At 39.6% G+C, this 22,621-nt stretch overlaps 1 protein-coding gene across 4 annotated transcripts in view; it reads left to right on the forward strand.

The window, feature by feature from the left end:
- The window catches only part of Ctnna2 (catenin alpha 2), a 954,264-nt gene that overhangs the window by 757,856 nt on the left and 173,787 nt on the right, over positions 1-22,621 (forward strand). The window lies entirely within an intron of this gene.

The raw sequence follows: 22,621 nt of genomic DNA on the forward strand, positions 1-22,621 counted from the left end.
CTTTTTGATGGTACACTCATATGCATTAATGATGATGTGATTTTTCTCAGAATCTCATGTTGTATAAGAAAAGGAGAAAGGATAAGAAAGAAAGGAAAAGGAATATGCTGGGGATATAGCTCAGTTGGTAGAGTGCTTGCCTCCCATGCACAAGGCCCCAGGTTCAATCCCCAGCGCCACCAAAAAAAAAAAAAGGAACAAAGAAGAAAAAAAAAGGAAGGAAGGAACAATTATTTTTATCATCAAAGATGAAACTAAAAAAAATAGGGCTCTTTTACCATAGACAACAAGCCAACTTCTGTTATGCAACTTCAATAGATTAGGATCTATGACTTATAATAAGGGATCATGATGGCATAAAGGTCTGACAAATATTGCATATTAGACAAACAAATGGTTTAGTAAAGAAATACAGATAAAATTGGAGAAGCCAAATGGATGTCAAAGGGCACACAAGAAATAAGTTGAGCCAGGCCTGTAATCTCAGCGGCTTGGGAGGCTGAGACAGGAGGATCAAGAGTTCAAAGCCAGCCTCCACAAAAGCAAGGCACTAAGCAACTTGTTGTGACCCTGTCTCTAAATAAAATACAAAATAGGGCTGGGAATGTGGCTCAGTGGTCTGGTGTCCCTGAGTTCAATCCCTGCTACCAAAAAAATAAATAAATAAAATAAAGAAGTTGAGCTCAAGAATTGGGTAAGAGCAGTCAAGCAGGTCTCAATGTCCTGATTCACAAGAAGTAAGAGATGGGGAACTCAGTTATCAGCACTGAGGAACAAGAGATGCTAAAGTGAGCTATTTCACAAAGGCAGAAACTAAAAACCAGAAGAGAACTTGCAGGTTTCAGGTGGTACACCAGGCAGAAATGAGTCTAACTAAGGTATCATTTCAATAAGACTGCTTGCCTGATTTCAGTCACAGTAGGGTATAGAAGAACCTAGATACCTGTATTCAAGCTCAGGACTTCAGGGAAGTTCCAACAGTGTGTATGTATGTCCACACGCACACATATATTTTGGGCATAATTGTTTCCTCATTCTGCAAAGACAATCAGAGGTAACTTATATTTAAATTTGTAACCCAAATACAAGTCAACTTTCTTGGCTCTAAGACAAGTCTGTAGGTAGGGTGACATATTCCAAAAGAAGCATAGGTCTGGTTCAAGAAGCCTTGAAAAATCTTCAGTGCAGTTTTGACTGAAGGTATATAGAGAAAAAGGTGTGTAATACAGCAAATTTTTTCTTAAAACTTTAACTTTAGTAAATTTTCCCTTTCTGCAAATGTTCTTCATTGTGCCACCTCTCTGATCTCTTCTGATATGACATAGTGGCTAGTGGCAGACTTGGATTCCAACTGGCTGGCTTGAATCTTGTTTCTGCCTGTTGGTAGCTGGGCTGACCTTATGTTACTTAAACTTCTGTAAATCAGTTTCCTCATCTGGAGATTAGGAATAATGACAGAATGGTTGGAAGCGTGAGATAACTTATTGTTACAAACCTAGAACAGGACTGGGCACATTGCAAATTTCAGCATTTGTTTTTATTATTAGATTTAGAATCCCAGCCCCTACAGCCCCTTTCTCTACTTCTCTTTCCTTCTTGCATCTGACCTTCTGGATCTTTCTCTTCCTCTGATCCTTATCTATGATTTCTTCATTTCAAGTGACTTTTGCTCATCACACCATCTCCATATAACTTGCCTCCTGAGAAGATGGTGGGAGAAGGGAAGGTAGAAAAGTCTTACACACTTTGTGTGTTAGTTTGTCATGGTCTCAACAAGCCAACTTCTGTTATGCAACTTCAATAGTTCAATATGCACTCTGTATGGCAGTCTAAATGACAAGTCCTTGTTTATTGATTTCATTGCTAACTTCAAGGAGAATGTATAAAGTTATGAGACTGGTTATCCAGGAGTTTCATAAGCCCAAGGAAATCTCCCTCTAGCCACTTTAAGGTCCTAAAGTTCTTAACTTTTCCATCAGGTTCTAACGACTAATTGCTGAGAACTTGTAATCGAAACTTTTGGGTTTGATCAAGAGCTTATCATCTTATTGGATATAATGTTGGGTCCCTTCCAATCTGAGACTAATGACAATAATTGCAGTCAATTATTGAGTGCTGACTACACAGTAGATCTTTTTAGTACATTATTGCATTAATCTTTGTGATGAAACCTATAAAATTGGTAGTAGTTTCCTGGGAATAGGGAAATTGAGACCTCTTGAGGTCAACTATCTCATTGAAAGTGGTGGAGTCAGATTTTGAACCCTGGCCAGCCTGAATCAGAGACAATTCTAGCAAGTCTCTCCTTTGCATGGTGAGAAAAAATGATTGCATCACTCCGCATCTTGAACCTCTAACCCTAGATTTCCCTGACAGCTACAATGAGATTAGGTCACTATTCTCTACATGCTCATGTGATGGGGAGGGACTTCATCTCTCCTTGACAGGCAAACTCTGTTTTGGGGGAGAGTTGAAACTAATACACATTTCCTTAGAAAGCAGACACATGGACACATGTTATTTTTTTGTGCCATCCCATTTCAAATATTAAAGCTCTCGTTTTCTGGTTGTATGACTTTCTACAGCTATTTCACATTTTTTTTTTTAGCTTCAAGTTCCTGACCTGTAATATACGAATAATAATAGTAGTGGTTTTACAGGGTTTTGTGAGGAATAATTGGAGAATAATCATGTACATTCTTAGGACCATTTTTGGCACATAGCAAGTGTTCTATGATGAACTTCATCATCATCATCATCGTTATCATTGCAGTTATTACATTTTCTTATATTCTCCTTATTGTTGTTATTCTAGAAGCTGTAGCTCAGGGTTACATTTCTCATAATTATAGCTCCATCCAGAGAAGGAGCCAGGACCAGTTGAGAATAAATACTGTTGCTGATTAAGGACAGAGAAATACCAGTCTTGCAGGAGGGCTTCCAGGCCAGAGATGCCATCATTTCTCTCTTGCACTTTCCGCTTGAAGAGTTCAGAGGACTTTCTGAAGAAGGCTAGTTACCTGCAAAAGTTTATAGATCCTTGTTATGGGACCCCATAGATAACAGTAATCACACTTATTTCTGCTTAAAGCAAATAGACAAGCAGGTCTTTCTGTGGTCCACCCTTGCACTTCTCCCCTCATGAGCCTATAGTTCCAAGCCCCAGCCTTTCCAGTGGATACCCTTTAGGACTCCCTTTTGGGACACTTTGGGGCTTTGTGCACATTCATGAGGCCATCGCAATTAATGATGTGTGCTTCTCAGGATAGGTGAGAGGGCAGGGGCAATAGATTTTAGTGGCTTGTTTGTTTTATTACCCAGCGATATGGACAAAACAGGGCCTCTGTCAAGATTGCAGACCTATGACATAAATGCTAAATACTCCGAACCAGCTGAGAGCAACATAGCAAGTTCTTTCATTTCACACCCTCACTCTCCGTGGAATCCCCAACTCCATCTTGCTTTTGCTCCTTATGTCTGACCTGCTTCTGTTTCCAAGGAGCAAAGGTTATCAGTTGGGTGATGAAATTTCAGGCCATGGATCCATTTTATTTTTCTTTATTTTTCTTTTCTTCTCTGTTACCTGTTGTTAAATGGAGATCCTAATGCATTCCCCTCTTCTGGAAGACAAGAGAAGAATTTAATAAGTAAGTTCTTAAGCCTTTCTCTAGGCCAAACTCAGCAGTGGTGGCTTCAGAGAAAGGCCAAAACAATGGCTTTCATCATCTTTGTTATCATTAAAAATCTTCTTTTCTCCTACTAGTCTCCAGATACATCTGATCATAGAATAGAGTGAGGGGAAGCAAGAGGTTCCACTTCTGTCTCTCCTGAGTACTCACAGCAGGCTGGGAGTAAGGGAGACTGCATTGAAGAACTGCAGCTCACACTTTTTCCCTTCACTGTTTTTAGGTCTTCCTTTAGGATATGTGATGGATGGAAAGTGAATATGTAGTCCCCAAGTATTAGTAACCAAGTAGAATAAAGACCGTCCTGTGAATCCAAAGTTTACTTAACTGTGCCTTGGGTTTAATGCGAACACAACTAATGTTGACTCAGAGAAATATAACCTGTTTTTCTGAGATTGCAAGACAATAATGGAGGCTGAAATAGCCTTCTTTACTCCCATTGGGTGGGCTGGCTTTAGAATGGAGAACAAGGTGTAATTTTCCACCAGTAATAGGATTAGTTCAACCTAAAAAAAAAAAAAAGAAAGGAAATTAATTTTCAGGTTGCCATTCATTTCTTTATCAGTCAACAAATATTTGTCGATCATTGATTACAAGCTCAGCAAGAAAGTGAGAACAATAAGCACAAGAAGTGACCTTTGCTTTTACCGTTTACTTGGGGAGACAAAGTTGACATCCTTTGTCTGATAGAGACAACACTTCACTTGGAATCAGGAGACCCGTGGTCTGGCCACCTTTGGTTGAGTAGTATAATGTGTGGGTAAGTGAAGGTGCCCTGGAATTGGTCTTCCAGAGCGATAAAATCCGGCATTGTCCTCAATAAGCTGTGGACAATGGGAAAAACCAACACCTCACATCAATTTTCTCATCTGTGAATATGAAGTTAACAATAATGCCCACCTGGAATGGTTTGTTGAGAGCTTAATGTCAGGACTTGTCTGGCATTATATTCAGGACACATTAGGTATGAGATATTATTAGTTTGATATTTCAGGAAAGCCTTTGAAAGTCCCTGGGAAAGAAAAGAGGCCCAACATGTGTGGGGTGCTTCCTGTACCCGATGCCAAATGGAGCACATGACATGGGCATTTTTTATATGTGCTCAAAAATGCCTTGTAAAATGGGTTAGGGAGACATGAAAAGGTTGAAGTTGCTTTGTCAGGTTTTTTAGCTGGTGAAAGACGAAATTTGGTTGTAGTCCCTGTTCTGTTTGAATACAAATCCTATACTTTCTAGTACCCAAATGTCCTCTGAGCCTCAGTTGCCCTTGTTAGAGAACCCTTGGATGGATCAGATGGAGTCTTATTTCGGCTCTAAGGTTTATTACTCCAATGCATCCAATCTTCTGGTGAAACTGGATTTTAGTTTGAGAGAGATTGAGGTAGAAGCATTGACAGACAAAATTTTGGAAGTATGAATTAGTCTTGAAGTACCAGTAGAATTCGGTTATATGAAAAGAAAAAATGGATTTTCATATTTATAAATCCTGGAACAGTTATAGGAATGATAGGTAGAAAAAAAATTGCCTCTACTAAGAGGAGAGTACTATTTTGAGGATATACAGGAATCAAGGCTGTGTTCTTTTTCTATGTCTTAAACCAGTGTTTCTCAATATCAGCATTGTTGAAGACAGAGGCCAGGTAATTCCTTATTGTGAAGACTGTCCTGTGAATTTGAGGATGTTGCTATGGCCTAACCCCCAATTGGATGCTATTTGGAGACAGAGGCTTTGGGAGATAATGTGGTTTAGATTAATTTATGAGAATAAGGCCTTTCTCATGGGTGTCTTAATATAGAGACACCAGAGAATTTTCTTCCTTGCATTTTGAGAACATAGCAAGAAGGTGGCTATAGAAGCCAGGAAGAACACCCTCATCAGACCCAACCAGGCTGATATCCTGATCCAATTTCCACCCTCCAGAACTGTGAGAAAATAAATTTTTGTTGCTTAAACCACTTAAGGCTATGATAATCTGTGTTGGCAGCCCAAGCAGACTAAGACAGATGTTGAGTAGAGCCCTGGCCAGATGCAAGTAGCATCCCCCAAAATGACAACCAAAATGTATGTGGACATTGCCAAACACAGGGTGTCATGCCCCCTCTATCTCAGAACTATTGCCTTAACCTTGTCCTAATCCTCATTTAAGTCATAATCTAAGGGTGGGGAAAATGAACTTCATCATCTCCAAGTTCAATCTTGCTGCCTCAGGTAGGTGAGTGTTTCTTGAACTATGTTGTATATATGAGTCTCCCCAGGGAACAAGGTAAAATATAGATTCTTGGTTTTCCATCCACTGACAACTTGGAGCACTGAAAACTTAGATTAGAAGCCAGAAATCTGATTCTAACAAGTTCCCAGCTCAGCTGATTCTCACACAGCCCAAAGACTCCGTTTTGAAAAGCACTGGAACAGTTGCTATTTTCAGGGTCAACATTGACCTTGTTTGCATAAAAGGAAAAAAAATGGCAGCTTTGAGGACCAGTCATTGTGGATTTAAGCCTTTATTTCTTTATTTAATTGGGATCACACAGGGAACTAGTTGATCGAGTAGCCTCTCCAGCCAGGCGCCCTGGGTTCAAAGCCTGGGGCTATCACCCACAGGCTGAGTAGCACTGGGTAGAGCACTTAGCTTTCTGTGCCTGGACTTGGAACTTGGGGAATACTATCAGCACTGCCTCATAAATGGCATTATGTCAGATTGGATATGTGACAAAGCTCTCATAATTGTTTCTGCACAAAATGTTCAATAAATGTTTAGGGGTAGTGGCAAAGGTTAATTAAAAATAAAAAGCATGGACTGTTGCCATAGCAGCATTGTAAGGCTATTCCTGACCTTTTAAGAAAACCTGGTGTTTCTTCTGACTTTTTTTTTTCCTTACCATTCACCTGAGGAGTTTACAAAGTGTATGTTTTCAGGGCCCTGCTCCCTTGCAGACTAATTCAACATGTCTCAAGTGAGATGTCAGAATCTGCATTTTTATAAAGCTATGCAGGTGAGTATGATGCAACCTATTCAAAGATACATGTAGAAACACAGCCTTGAAGAAAAAGCTTCTATTGTGTACAAACTCAACCGGCTTCTTGCGTTGATCTGCTCAGAGTGATAGGCCACATCCTGGGATGTGATCTTTAAGTGGTTCTCCAGTGAGTATAGAGTCATGATTGCAAAACGTTGCATGAAGTTTTTGCCTTTAAATTTGATACTTATCAAGCATCTTCTTTAGCTTCTAATTTTCTTTGATTTACTTAGACGTTTTTCAAATTTTGATATGAAAAAATATGTAAGTTATGTAGGCTTTTTTTTTATACTAGGAATTGAACCAAGGGGTGCTTAACCACTGAGCCACATCCCCAATCCTTTTTATTTTTTTATTTTGAGATAGGGTCTCTTTAAGTTGCTGAAGCTGTCTTTGGACTTTCGCTCCTTCTGCCCAAGCTTCCTGAGCCACTGGGATTACAGGTGTGCACTACCGCACCCTGCTTGGAAGGCTTTTTAAAAAGGGAAGGAGACAACTCATTGGAAAGGATGTCACCTAGACATAAAACCCCTTTCAACTGACATTTCAACAAGTTGGGCTGTGAAATTGAAAAAAATTACTTTTTAGAAATTGTACAAGCAACACAGATTCCTAACAAGCAAAGATCCAGTCATATGGAATTTTAAACACCTGTCAGAATACATTTTCATTTTATCTTTATTCCTATTGTTTGGTGAAAGTAAAATTTTTTGAATGGAAAAAAAATTGGGGGCTGGGGCTATGGCTTAGCAGTCACGCACTTGCCTGGCATGTGTGAGGCGCCAGGTTTGATTCTCAGCACCCAATATAAATAAATAAAATAAAGATTTATCAACAACTATATACACACACACACACAACACATACACACATATATGTATGTGTGTGTGTATGTATATATTTTTTTCCTCATTGTGTTTCCAACCTGGAGGGGAAATAAGGATTTTGCTTGTTAAAAAGAGGCAAATGTATTCTGATCACACCAACTCTTCTTAACATGCTCTCAAAATTCTCCAGCATTTAGCCCCCATAAATCTGATGAGAATCATGGCCATTGTGAGTATGTTCACTATCAAAATCAGAGACATTGTTGAAGTCTCTGACGAGGTGTTCCTCCAGTTAAATAGTTGATCCTATCTCTGTGCTTGGTATCATTTTTATTTGTAACCAAGTGGAATATTTTAGGAAGAAATGATTGACAGTCCAAATTTTCTTCTGCAACAACCAAGCCACCCTCTGTTATAGCTTTTTTTTTTCTATAGTCCATTTTCTTAAATGAACTGAATTCCTTCAGTCTATTATTTCTACTATATACAATGGGTATGCATCTGATTCCTGAAATTCATAATCAGGACTATTACCGTTTCATTTTTCTAAGGCAAGTTAATGTAGCTGGCCCATTTCTGAGAGTCCTGGGATCTTAGAAAAGTCTAAAAGCAAGTTTCTCAGTGTAGCATTGTTGCTCCATTACTTGCCTTTCTCCAGATCTGGACAGGAGTATCCCACAGGCTCCTACAGAATTTCATTTATGTTCAGATGCCCTAACATCTGTTAGGGTATTAGGAAGTGTTTATTAGTTCTAGTGAAGGAAAACCAGCAGAAGAAGGACTAGTGGTTCCATTTTTTCTTTTTCTCTTCAACTGTTGGGAATTCCAACTGTTCTCCATTCAGGTCCTCCCTTTTCCCCCTTCCACTGTAGAGTAACTTCAGCTGAATAATTCCTTGATGGGTATTATTATGGTTTACATATGAGGTGTCCCCAAAAATCTCATGTATGAGAGATTGCAAGAAAGTTCAGAGTGAAATGATTGGGTTGTGAGAGCCTTAACCTAATCAGAGCATTAAACACCCGATAGGGATTAGCTGGATTGTGACTATAGGTAGATAGGATGTGGCTGGAGGACATGGGTCAGTGAGGGCGTGTTTGTGGGGTTTACATTCTGTCTTTGGTGAGAGGAAAACTCTCTCTCTCTACCCCCTCCACTTCCTCCTTCCCCCTCTCCCTCCTTCTCCTCCCCTTTCCCCCTCCATCCCTCTCTCTCTCTGCTTCCTGGGACAATGTTTTGAGCAGCTTTTCTCTGATATACTCTTCTGCCATGAAGCTCTGCCACACCTCTGGCACAGAGCAATAAAATTGGCTGTCTATGGACTGAGACCTCCAAACCATGAGCTCCCAAATAAAATTTTCCTTCTCTAAAATTATTTTTTTTTAGGTCTTTTGGTGACAGCAATAAAAAAAAAAAAGCTGACTAAAACAGGTTCCTCACCTTTCCAACAAATGTGTGGGTGGGAATTTTATTTAACTCAGCCTGAGAACCTCAAAGGTGCTGTTAATTTGTATGAAAGGTGGGGTGAAGGGAAGCTAGAGAGGGGTTAGAGATGGGGCATGACTGAGAGGGAACACAGAAGTTTGCCTGCTCTTCCAAGAAGAGAGAGGCAGGGAGAAATTATCTTTTTTTTTTCCTCTTATGTTTTTGAAAGCAGAACAAGACAGATATGAATATGTCAATAGATTTTTCTGTTAGGTATTCATAATAAAGTCTCAGATAACTAAATGCAACTAAACAGAACAGTAACACTGCAATTAATCTAGAAAAGAGTCAAATTACAGCAGAAGAAACTGGTATCAGATGCTCAGTTTTAACAACAACTTTTCAGGAAGTCCCACAGCTCTTTCCTGATTTGGCTCAGTTAAAGATACCTTTTCTATTTTTGCCCTCAGACCCTTTGTGAAGATCTCAGGCTGCATAAGGGAGTTTCTCCTACTCAGAAGGCTACCATTTCATTCACCAGCTTGCATTTGCTAGGCAAGGAAAAATGGGCATTTTAGGATGATGTTAAGCAATAAGTGTAAATTCACTACATTCTCCATTTCACTCACAGGTATAACCTGAAAACCTTCAAATAGCCCAGGAAATTAAACTGCTCTTCTCTCTGAGGAGCACTCAGCCAAACTGAAAAGCTACTAGGATTTGCTTTTAATACCTTTATTGCACTTTGCCTGTGTGTTCCTGAGTCCAGACTGCACATTAGCATCACCTGGGAAACTAACTCCCGAGTTGGGGCCCTGTCCCTGCAGATTGCAATTCAGCAGTTTGGTATGAGACCTGAGTGTGAAGAGGTTGACTTTCCCCAGGTGATGTGAATGTGCAGCTGGGGCTAAGAATCCCAGTTGAATTATTTGCACACACCTCACCTCCTTTTTTGTTAGCTTTTTTTTTTTTTCTTTCCACCTTGCCTATCTTGGGGCTGACTTTTCACAGGGTCGTGTTCTTACTATGCAAGGAGTTCATAAAAATATAATTAGTCCCAGAGTCTTCCGTATTTATCAGGGTCTCTAGAATCCCTGGAGTCTAAATCATTCTGCTGAAATGGTAGATTAACAAAGCAGCAAGTTTCCCATCCTTCTTCCTTCCCTCCTTTCTTACTCACAATCTTTTCTGATTTCAAAAGGCGATGCATAAGACATTGCCACTAAAATTCCTGCCATGTATTTCATCACCTACCTGTAAGTGATCACTAGCCTCTGTGCCTACTTAAATCCTGCTCCTTCTTATCCCAAATAATGCTTATTATGGTTTACACATTTATTCTGTAATGTTTGATTAGCTACCCACATATGAGGGCTTTCAAATCAATAGAAGCCTTAAAAGCAAAATTAAAGCTCTTGTTGTTCAGTTTTGTTATTGTAGGAGAAATATTCCTTCATTGCAAAAACATTAGAAAATGTAGATAAGTAAAAAAGAACAAAGCAGAAATTACCTGTAATCCCTTCCACAAGGCTCTGTACTTTTGAATTTTCTCTGCCTTTCCTTCTGTCCCTGTTCCCTGTTTTCAAATAACTTCCTATACTTAAAATGCTTTATTCTGGGTCCTCCTCTTAGAACATTTTAAAATAGAGCCTCTGACTATATACTCTGTAAAGCAGGAGCATTTAAGATTTTAAACTAACTTTGTACCTTTGAATTCAAAACTCACAGTTAGAACCTCAGGCATTAGAATGACTATGGAATTCGCTTAAGGATAAATAATGATACCAAGTCTCTGAGAGATTAAGGAGGTCAACATAGAACTAACTAGTCAGTGATAGATCTAATCATAATTCAGATCTGAGTTCTAGGAGCCGTGTGCTCTTTGCACCCAGCACAGTGTTGTTTAGTACAGTGAAGAACAACAGTGTCAATTTTATCCAGTTCTGGCAGTGGTAAATGATGCTTCCAAGTGTTTACAGTTATGTCTACACAAGCTAAGAGAAATGAGAGTTGACAATAATCTTGGCATGTGTTGGATGGTAGGGCTCAGGCCCAGGGAACAAGTTCTGAAGCTCAGCAGGTAGAAGAAGGTGCAAGACACAGCAGGATAGTGCTTCACTCAGAGGTGGTAACAGCCTCTAGCCTCCAGCATTAGCTTTAGCCACCAGGCAGTTCCATTTTAGACCACTCGTTAACCCCCGAGTAGCCCCGAGTCCTTCCATAGGCCCTTTTTATAAGAAGGCCAAACAGAATGCAAATTGCCAACAGGTTACATAAGGGGGTGCATGCTCACATGTTGATATTTATGACCTTCAGTATGTATGCTGAATTTTCCACCTTGACTAACTATAATATAGCTGGCTTCTAGTCCTGGCTACACACTAAAACCATAATATATCCCACCAGAATTCTCGATGAGAGGCCTAACCATAGCCATTTTGGGCCTGCCACAACAGCATGATTTTTTTTTTTTAAAAAAATGGTGCTGTGGTTGAATTTCCTGGATAGTTTGGAGGAAAAATACATTATTCAGGGTATGCATCATGATATGTGGTTCATCTTGTCTTAATGTAAATCTCTCATGTGAGGAAAGTCCAAAGGCGGTCACAGAAACAGTAGTATTTAACCAAATGTCATAAATCTTGATTTGCAGAGTATTACTTCTGAAGACATTAACAGATATTCCATAGAAGTCTCTAGATTAAGCCAAATTAAGCAAACATTTCATAATTATAGGAGTGATGTAGGTTTTAAATAATCTTGTAGGTATTGTAAATCTTCACATGAGACAGAGAATGCAAATTTCCTAGTTGTATCAATAAAAGTCATTTTTTTTAAATGTAAAGGGACCATCTATTGACATCTTGAAAAATTAGTATTGTGGGACATAGTTTAGAACATGGTGGTTTAATCTAGTTAGACTTTATGTGTTGGGGACACTTAGTCCTACTACAGGACTAAGATGTGCTGAGACTACATTGTTAATCTATAGTAATTTAGCCCAGGGAACGAAAGTGGATTTCTCCTTTCTTTTTAAAGATTATTCTGTGATAATTACCCTTTTCAAGAGTTACCCTAACCATCCAGCTCTATCCTTCTTCTCTTCCTAGTGCCGTTTCTCAAAGTCCTAACGTTATAAAGGCAGAGTATTATGCTTACCTTTTGTAAAACCAGCAAAAGGAGTATTTTTCAGTTGTTTCCTTGCATCTCCAGGTTTCCAGGCTAGACAGTCTTAAAAGATTTTCAGAGGTATTCAAAATAATCAAAGTCTTCTCTTAAGGACACTTGTTGGTGGCAGGTCTGCATTGGTCTATGGTTTATGGTGATTAAAATTTGAGATAGTGCAGTCAAATCAATAGAATCCAGGGCTGGATGGTAATTTGAAGCAATGGAACTTGAGAGGAATATTTCTATTTCTGTTTTATAGTTCCTTTGTCTATTTGTTTTACCCAAGTCTTCATTAATAGTCTCCAGACCATTAAAGTGTGTGTGTGTGTGTGTGTGTGTGTTTATTCCCTTTTGGAAGGAATATATGCATGACACTTCACTCTTCTCTCAGAATATTTGGAGCCCTGCCCTTCATGTGCCTTCTCATCCTACCATGCTCTTCTCTGCTACTGTGAGCAGGTGTGTAACAGGCTTTACACTAATTCCTGGTCTCACACCCATACACCTTAGTAGTTGCTCTCATGTTCTTATTTAACTAGATCTAGCTCCATATCAAGAGACAGCATCAGAGAATCGTTGCATCAGGACTTTATTGTGTAAATGGTCCGACTTCTTTAGTTTAGAACTCCTTCCCTTTCTTAGGAAATACCTAAGAAAGGTACCTCTAATATGGTTTATGTAAAATATCTGATATGCTTTCAGAGAGCTGGGAAAATATGTGGGACCTTATTTGTAAATTGTGGAAAATCTAGCCCAAATTAGAAGATCTTCAAATCCAAATTTAAGAATTACATATTCCATCATGCTGATGTGTAGGATCTTATTTCTCATTAAAGAAATAATCAGTAACATCAGTAGGGTCAGTTTCTCAATCCAAAATTTATTTTTAAATGGGAGGAAAAAGATTTTCATGTAAATTGAAATCAGCACACACTAGACTGGGTTTAACATAAGTTTAAAGATACTGGCAAAAAATAGAATCTGGACATAGACAGAATTCCAAAATCCATAATATGAGAGTAATTATGTATCAGAGCATGTATATGGCTAATTATAACAACATTAAACTGTATTTAGTACTTATTATGTTCTTGGCACAAAGCCAAGAATATAGCAACCATACTATCAGCTATTATAAATAGTAATATTTTTATTCTACAGGTGGGGAAAGTGAACTTCAGTAACAATTCATTGCCCATAGTCATATAGCTAGTCCATAATGGAATCAGGTTTCACATCAAGATTTCTTTATCTCCAGTGCTTGCTGATAGCCATTGTGATGCATGGTGGACCTCAATTCATCCATTCCTTTATTCAGTCAACAAATATTCATTGTATCTCCTATTTGGCAGGCATTATGCTAGGTGTTGTAAACCTTGATGAGTAAAACAGACATGATTCCTGTTTTTAATGCACTTAGAGACATATGGTTGTATTCCAGTCGGCTCTGTGCCCAATGACTTTAAACCCAATGGTTCGTGTAATTCCATCTGTCTCCCAAATCAGTCAGGTCTCACAGGGCTGATTGCCAAAATGGGTGAGGTCCTCTGGGCAGCTCTCATCATTCTAATAATTCAAGTAAAACTGACCCAGAGTGTGAGTCATACGTCACACTACTGTTTCTGGCTAACATTCTCACAAACACATGGAGTGCCTAGAGGAGAAGGCGTGATTGCTAGAAATGCTGGGTGCCCCTTGCAGGGTAGGTTGGGGAAGACAAACTTATACAAAAAATTCTAGGAAAAGTGTCAAGTGTTCAAACCATCAAGTATGACCAAATTTGATGTGGCATTGAAGCAATTTATCTGTGGATGCTGGAATTAATGAACCTTGGTTACCTGGTATGTTTGAGGCATGATAAGAACCTGTCTTCTACTGCAGTGAGATTTATTACTTGAGATAGAGCAATTTCTTAGAAAGATGTCAGATGAAATGAGGCAGGAACATCAGAGTTGTTTAGGAGAGGATGTCCTGATAGGGTGGAATAGTCTCAAAGATAGGTAGAATTGGAATTGAAACTATGAGTGTGGCACCTATGTGAAAGACAAGGAGGAAGACTAGCCATATTCAATGGGCATTTGTTGGGAGGATGCTATCAAATTTTTCCATGAGTATTTGGAGAGCCAAATTCATAGGAGAGAACAAGTATGAGAGCATCAGATGGATTTTCCTTTCCAATTCCAGTGAAGCTAACTCTCCTACCAGACCACTTGTCTAGCCTTTTCTAACTCAGTGTTTGTGTGCAGTTGAGAAGCAGAGCACAAATCATTACTAGTCATGATTAGGTATGACCAAGGCTGGTAGTGACCCACCCCAACCCCTGGGGGGAACCTATGGAGGACTGATGTTCAAGTATGTCAGTTTGAGAGCGTTATGTCTCTTTGGTGTGTTGGTACAGGTTTTCACTGTGGATACAGGGAGTGGAGGAACTCTAATATGGCACATCCCAAGCCAGCCTTCTCTCTGGCTTTAGCTCTGGCTTCATGAAAAATTAGTGAGTTTCCCATATGTGTTCCATGCTCCATGAATTCTTTTTAGGTACACAGAGTCGGTTTAAAGGAAGTAAAATAAAATCAAACAGAAAAGCAAGACAGAAAAGAGAAAGCATCACAGGGCTAGCAACTTGCTTAAAATAGGAAACATCACAGAATGTATCTCTGTCGGGAGGGATCACAAGGTCTCACAAAACCAAAGTCGTGTAGGAGAATGTGAGGGTAAAGAAGGCCACATAACATAATGCAGTTCTACCAGCATGATTCGGTTCTCTGACCTTAATGTAAATCAAAAGATGTATTTCGGTTCCCCACCCCCATGTTTTTCTTTGGTGGTGATTTCCATTGAATGTCAAGCTTTTTGTGTTATGAATAAATACCCATTCTGGGGGTATGGCTACCAGCTCTCGCAGCCCCTGTAAGAACTCTCCTTGACTGGAATAATAAAACATTATTTCAATCATTTAGAAATTAGTTGCACCATTGTCAAAGCTCTGGCTTACATTAGCATGCTGCTAGAGAGAAATGAAAGGGCAAAGAGAGAGAGTAAAAAACATATCGAGCCCCATTCCGATGAGCACGGGAGACTGTTTTGAGAACAAAGGCGAAGCCACATAGTTTACCGTTATCTGGTCTAGTTGTTCTTTATCTTAAAATATTACCATTGATTTGATTGAGTGTCTTTATCCATGTCTGAGATGATCAAATAAGAGACAGAGGGACTGAGGGCACTGTTCTAAGAAGATGGATTTCATCTCAGGGTATGGGGAGGCTTTCTTTAGAGGGAGAATAGGCTGTCCTTCAAGGTCCTGGGAGGCAGTACAGTGCAGAGTTCCAGTCGGACTGTTGGGGCAGGATTCAGCATGTCCTAAACGACTCTGCACCTTCCACGTGTGTAGTATGGAGAAATCATAAACTCACCACAAGGCATTGGTAGTTCCAAAGACAATATGTGCCTGGCACTTGATAATGATCAGTCAATGACTTTTATTCAAGGATTCCTCTCATTGGAAATTTCAAATGTTAGGTTTTTTTTTTTTTTTTTTTTTTGTCCTATGCAACTGTGAGATTGGAATCTTCAGTTTTGCCAGGGGGTGAGGAGACGGATGGGCCGAGCTCAGTGAGGCAGAGTGGGGGCAATCACCCTGGGCACAGGGGCTTGCTTATTAGTTTTGCAGAGCAGCTTGCAGCCCACTTGGTCTCTCAGGTCCCCATCTGCAGTGTGCTGAGCTGACATATGGCATAGGGCCAGCCCTGGGCATTTGATCATCGTCAGCCTTTGGACAGAGTCTTTGCCCAAGCCCAGATCCGCAGGCAGGCAGTCAATGCCTCCCTCTCTGATGACAGACTGGCCCTAGAAAGGCCTGGAGCCAAAGGTCAGAAGGAGAACAAGGAAGCTGTGAAATCAAATCATAGGGTCAGAGCTTACCCCCTTCTTTTCACAGATGAAGAGCCGGAGGCTGAGAAAATGGAGATGATCTGTGGAGGCTGCATCCCTTGTGAACAGCAGAGCTTAGACCAAAAAGACATGTCCCCTTCTCCCAGATTAGCGACTGCTGTTTCAGCTCGCTGGCTTTCAGGACTGGCAGATGAATGACAGACTGGTTGGGTGGGGAGGCGAGGTAGCAGAGGTTTATGAAGCAGCCTTCTTGTACCTATAAATGAAATCAGTGAAGTTTGATGGTGTAGTCAATATGCCTATGTCAAAAAGGAGAATTTCTCACATAAATCTGGAGTGAGCCACTGGGCAGAGGCAGTAAGAAAGACATAAAGAGAAACTATTACCCAGTTAGTAATTGCCAGGTGGCATGAGCTTGTGCAAGGGTCATCTCAGTCAGAATGTTTGGGAAGGATTTTGTGCAACCAATGTGGGAAGAAAGGAAAGCAGATACAGAAAAGCTTTTGTGTGAAAGGCGAAGGATTTGAGACCAACATCAGGAGCTTTACAGGATGACTTCTCTGCAGACTTTCAAGTTAGTGGATATCTATGTTTCATGCCTGTAGACCACCTGACATTTTGTAGCTTTTTGTTTCTTTTCCAAGTCTTTTTGGGGAGAAGTATACTCTTGCAGATACTCTCTTCATTTAAGTGATAGAAACAATATCAGAAATGAATTTACACAGAGGTGTTGGTAACTAATACGTACTATGTTGATCTTTGAGTTTCAGGAGTTTGAAGGAACAGACCAGAGCTTACCATCAGAGCAAGGAATCTCTGATAGTAGAATTTCAGGAGAGAAGAGGAGGAATGGTGTGGCTAGATGCATACTATGTACCACATTTTGTTCAAAGTGAACTGATGCATTTAATTAACAAAAGCAAACCTATGTTCTTTGAGGCACAGAGTTATTGTGTAACATGAGGAAGGTCGCTTGGCTAGGAAGAGAAATTTGGAACTGAACTCAGTTGCTCTGGCTCAAGAGGGTCTTGCTGCCCCTTTTATTCTGCAATACTTCTGAAATGAGCAGTAAATTTTTTTCCTTATTTATAACTTAATTTCCTGAGGGCCCAGGAGGATTTTGAATGGGAGAGATAGTTCCTAATGTCTGAAGTCAGATGTGGCAATGACTATATGAGTTTCTAGTCTTTACCACTCCTGTAAAACCAAACACCTGAGCCACCTAGATGGAACATCTAGGCTGTAGACTGATGCTCCTGTGTGTACTGAGGTACTTGTTTTTCTTGGAAGCCTCCTTTCAATTGGGCCACTTTTGAATCTCCTGGACTTTGGATTCTTCAGTATTGCTGTGGGTCTCATGCATTCCTACTGTCATCCGGGGAATTGCCAGCAGAGTTCCAACCTATATAGCCTCAGTACATGTAGGGTGAGGTGGGGTTGCTGTGGGACATAGGAAAAAACAGACTGGGATAGGTAGCCTCAGAGCAAAGCCACTTTGCGTAACACTCAACTAGAGTACAGACTGCATGGTTTATCAAAGTTGATTATGTCACCACCAGAAAATTGTGTTTTGGTTTCTCAGTGTTTTAAAAACAATTAAATGCAGTAAATGTTGAAGAGCTCAAAGTTTAGCGTAGGTCAGATATACTTTTGAAAACAGCCAATGAATTCTAGCTGGATGGCTTTGGACAGGTACTTAAATACTGAGCCCCAGTTTCCTTAGCTATAAAATGGGAAGATAATAAGTATCTTATTGGATGCCTGAGGGGATTCATTGAGAAAATGCCTGTGCCAAGGTTTTTTAGTCCTGTGCTGGCACATAATAAGTACATATACAATACTCTGTATTCATTATTAATATTAGTTATGCAGGTAAAAATTGAAGACTCCCTTACTTGACTTCATAAAACCCACCATAATTGCCCCTAGAATTCCCTTTCCAAACTCATCTCTGCATCTCCTCCAAGACCCAAAACATAGTCGATTAAGAGTAAACACTGGATTGATGGATGGACCCTATTTCTCTTCATTTTCTTTTCTCTGGAGTATAACCCTTCATGTAATGATGCTCTAAATCTCATTTTATTTTTTCAGAGCATTTAATACTTGGTCCCCCTCCTTCTCTCCTTTGATTACTCTTTCTCCTAAGATACTGTTTCATGTCTTCTATTTAAAAGGCAGACATCTTCCAAACTCCCATGTCTCCTGCTGAGGAAATCTAAAGGGGTGATCCACATTTGAAAATGTGACAGTGACTTCCTGGACTTTTAGTGCACTGGAGACAACCATCCTCTGGTGCCTGGCCTCACCCTTGCTACTTCCTGCTAGAGCTAAAGTTAGGCTACAGATGAGGAAAGAAAGAAGGAATATTTGTCTTTCAATCCCTGTGCCCAGGGACTTACTAATAGTAGCTACAGAAACAAGCTGTACATTTTGTCTAACTTCATTCTAAGGGTCTTTGCAGAAATAAATGACCTTTGTTTTTGTTTTTTTTTTTTCCTCAGAAATATTTACAGTAATTCTATTCAGGCCAGTTGATAAGCTACTTATTGTAGAACTGAGCGACTAACTGAAAAACTTGGAGGTTTCACTTATTCATTCAGTAAAATATTTTGTAGTTATTATGACTTGGTGTCTATTACTTGGATATGGACAACGAAAGCCTAATTTACTCAGTAAATGGAATTAAAGTTTAAAAAGAAGTAGATTGTGCTTCTATGTGTCAGATGATAGAGTATTTTTAGACCCTTAAGAACAAGAAATAAACTTTCTAGAAAATACAACAAATTACGATTCCCTAAAATATCTAGATTATTGATTATTTAAATTTTGTTTTGTTTTGTTTTGTTTTTGTCATTGTGACCTAAGGACCTGGCAAGAACAATGAAGAGGAGGATTTATTTTCGATCTGACTTTCTGGGGTTCAGTCTATTGTCAACTGGCTCCATAGCTCGAGGCCTGGGTGTGGCAGAAAAATATCATAATGTAAGAGTTTGGTAGAGGAAAGCACCTCAGTACAGGGCAACCAGGAAAGAGAGAGAGAGAGAGAGAGAGAGAGAGAGAAAGCACTGCTCACCAAAACAAATTATATACCCCAAAGGTATTTGCCCATTGACCTACCTTCTCTAACCACACCCTCCCTGCCTACAGTTACCAACCAATTAATCCATATCAGTGGATTAGTCCACTGATTGTGTTATAAATCTCATAATCTAATCATTTCACCTCTGAAAATTCTTATATTAACTCACACATGAGCTTTTGGGGAACACCTCATATCTAAACCATAGCATTGACATAACTTCAAAAATACATATTTAAATTTGTTTTGAAATTTAAAATTTGTTGGTTGATTTGAATTGCCTAGACAGTGAACTCGACTTTTTGATTCATTTTGCATGTCCTTCTCTTTAACCTTGAAAAATCCCTTCCTGTGTTATTTGTGAAAAAAATCATTTCTGTAGCAGACTGCCTTCTGAAAATCTCTGACCCTGCTTCTGTTTGGAAAAGACCTTGAAGTTCACCTCATTCGACTGCACACCAGCAGTCCTAATCTTTCCTATACCAATTTAGATGACAGCTAGTTCAGTGGTCGTCTATTCTGGGTTTATATCAGAATCTTCTGGAAACTTGAATTACAAATTTCCAACCCATTCCCCCTCCTGACACTTTGGATGTAATTAGTCTAGGTAGCATTTGGCATTGGCATTGAAAAGGCCCCCAGGTCCTTCTAACATGGCTCCAGGCTTAGAACCAGGGCATAAGCTGATCTGCTGATGAAAGACCAGAGAGACCACAACCACTCTGACATTTGATTAAGTAGAAAGATATACATGAGATGTTCCAATCTGAGATATTAAAGGAAATGTGTAGAGTTCTGAATTCAGTAAGAAAGGGGAAGTTTCCTTTTCTTGCTTATCTTAAGGGGGGGAATCTCACAGAGAACGTGGGGCTAGGCAGGAGCCAGGGAAGATGTGCCTTGCCAGAAATGGAGGAGTGAAGACATTTGTTCCATGTGTCAGCCTCCCTTCTTTGCTTGCTTGGTGCTTCAGTTCCTGACACATACCCAGTCTGTTTCAGAACACCCCACATGGACATCCTTCTGATATCATTTCTTTCCCCCCCTGATTTTCTATAGTTCTAACAGTCACTTTTTTTCCCATCAATAGAGTTTGTCTTAGGGATGATGCCTTGACTTCCCTTTGTCCCCTTGTATTGAATCCCATAAGGGAGACCATTCAATCTTCCTATGCCAGAGCACTAAGGTCTTTGAAGATGGGCAGAATGTATGGGCCAGTATGTGAGAGTTTTTGCTGGGCAGGTCATAGTGCCACAATGTCCTGGCAGGTTGGACAAGCCCCTGTGGTGCAAGAGGACGTAAAAGGATTTCTTTTACCTTAATTCTATTCAGAAAATTCCCTGTTTTCCCAATACATATAAAAATGTCAGTGTTCTAAAAGTAAGTCCCACTGCCTCTTTCCAGTTTAAACTGGAAAGTCAGATACGACCTTTTAAAGGAGGATGGTTTACTTCTGTATATTTTGTCCATAGAAGCACATAGAAGCAAAATTTCCTTTGTACATGGGTCCTCCTGGTAAACTGCTGTCAATCTGCCTCCTTCCTTTGGTTGGAAATGTAGAAACTGACATATGTTGTCCCTAATCTTGAGTGACAGCCATTTAGCTAGCAGACATTTGCATGGTCTTTGGAGAATTATAACACATATTAAGTATGCCTCTATCCTGTTCATTTCCAATGCACACACTGGAAGTGCTTTTTAATCTTAACACAAGACATCCTGAAGAAAAAAAGAACTGTAACACTCACAGAAAGATAAAGGATTCAAAATGAATGTGACATCAGCTTGAAGCTACAGTATGAGAGAAGCAGTTAGTAAACTTGGCCATCTATATGCTGTATACAAAGTGTGTTTCTCTCTCCCCATCCCCCACCTTATCAACCCTTCTTCATTTATCCTCACCCCAGGTGTCATCAATTGTGTTCATTTTAAGAACCTGGAAAAATAACTTGATCATATCTTTTATTCTAAACACACACACACACACACACACACACACACACACACACACACACCTATTTCAACTATAAATGTTCCTTACTGGTTTGTGGCTTGCTCTCCTTACTTAACTTATCTTGAACATTTCCATTCTAGATACATGGAGGTCATCCCCCTAAGTCTGTGTGTTCTCAAACCTAATGTTTAAATAATCACCTGGAAGACATTAAAACACAAGATAAGTGGATCTCACCCCCCCCCCAGAGTTTCTGATTCTGTAGATCTGAGGGTGGGGCAGGAATTTGCATTTCTAACAAATTCCCAGGCAATATTGATGCTACTGTTATAATTCCACACTTTGTAAAAAAAAAAAAAAAAAGAGAAAGACTTTTTTTTTTTAGCTCATCCTTTTTGCTAGCTACAAATAGTAGAGTTATATAGTATGAATTGCTGTAGTCATTCCATGTTGATATTGACAGAGTTCTTTGCTTGAACAAACTTTAGTCAGGCTCCTGCACCTTCTCCTGAGGCCCATCTGTAAAATATTGTAAGATATTGCACTTGTAAAATATTGTTTTAACAAAGAACCCTGGTAAGTCAGTTTTGTAAGATACCCCCTCACTATCTTATCATCATCTGTATCTGACAAGATTCCTCACCCACCATCTCCAGGAGATGTTTGATCACCCTAGCCTGTCCTCAGAAGAATCCCGTTAGCTTAGCATGCTCCTTATTCCTAAAGTCCCCTCTATAATGTTTCACCCACTGACACCTTCCTTGGCTAAAAATTCCCACTTGTTCACACTGAATTTGAAGTTGAGCTCAATCTCTCTGTCCCCTCAAAAATCCCATTGCCCCATTGCACCTGTCCCTAATGCAATAATCCCGAATAAAATTTGCCTTTATTGTGCTTTGCCATTAACTATTCCCTTCCTGTAATAGCAAAAATACAATTATTTTTGCCTCTACACTTAGTGTTTAACAAATGCCCTTAGAGTGTCATCTTCATGTGCTAGTGCTTTTATTTTGAAAGGATCCATTTTTTTTTTTAATGTCTCCTGAACTAGATTATGAGTCACCAGGAGAAAATCAGTCTTACTGCCTCATGGTCACACTTGAGCTCTATCTCATTGCCAGACTTGAACCCATACGATGCTGACTTTTTCCAGAAGTCAAGCTCCCCTCAGAAGAATGCTATTTTCCACTTTTGTGGATAATCAGAGGAATGTGCCCAAGCTCCTACAGCAGTTCCACAAGAGGAGTTCCAGCTGTGAGCGCGGTCAGTTGAGTGGGGTTTGGACCTGGCCATGGATCTTCTTTGCAAGAGCATCCATTTACTGTACAATAAAGGTTTGTTGACTTAAAAAAAAAAAGTTGTTTAAAAGTCAGTTAACTTATTTTGGGTTAATAACTCACATAGTGTACCTTGGGACAAACTTTGATATCTGGGGAAAGAACACTGTTAATTGAGCTCATGCTACATGCTAGACACTTTCAAAGCAAGCATTCTGGCAAATAAAACCTGAGAAGTGGAGCACTTTACAACTTTCTGTTTTCTTGTTTTTGAGAAAAAATGGGTCTTAGGCTAG

Source organism: Urocitellus parryii, chromosome 12 (assembly GCF_045843805.1).
Source record: "Urocitellus parryii isolate mUroPar1 chromosome 12, mUroPar1.hap1, whole genome shotgun sequence".
NCBI classification, from domain to species: Eukaryota; Metazoa; Chordata; class Mammalia; order Rodentia; family Sciuridae; genus Urocitellus; species Urocitellus parryii.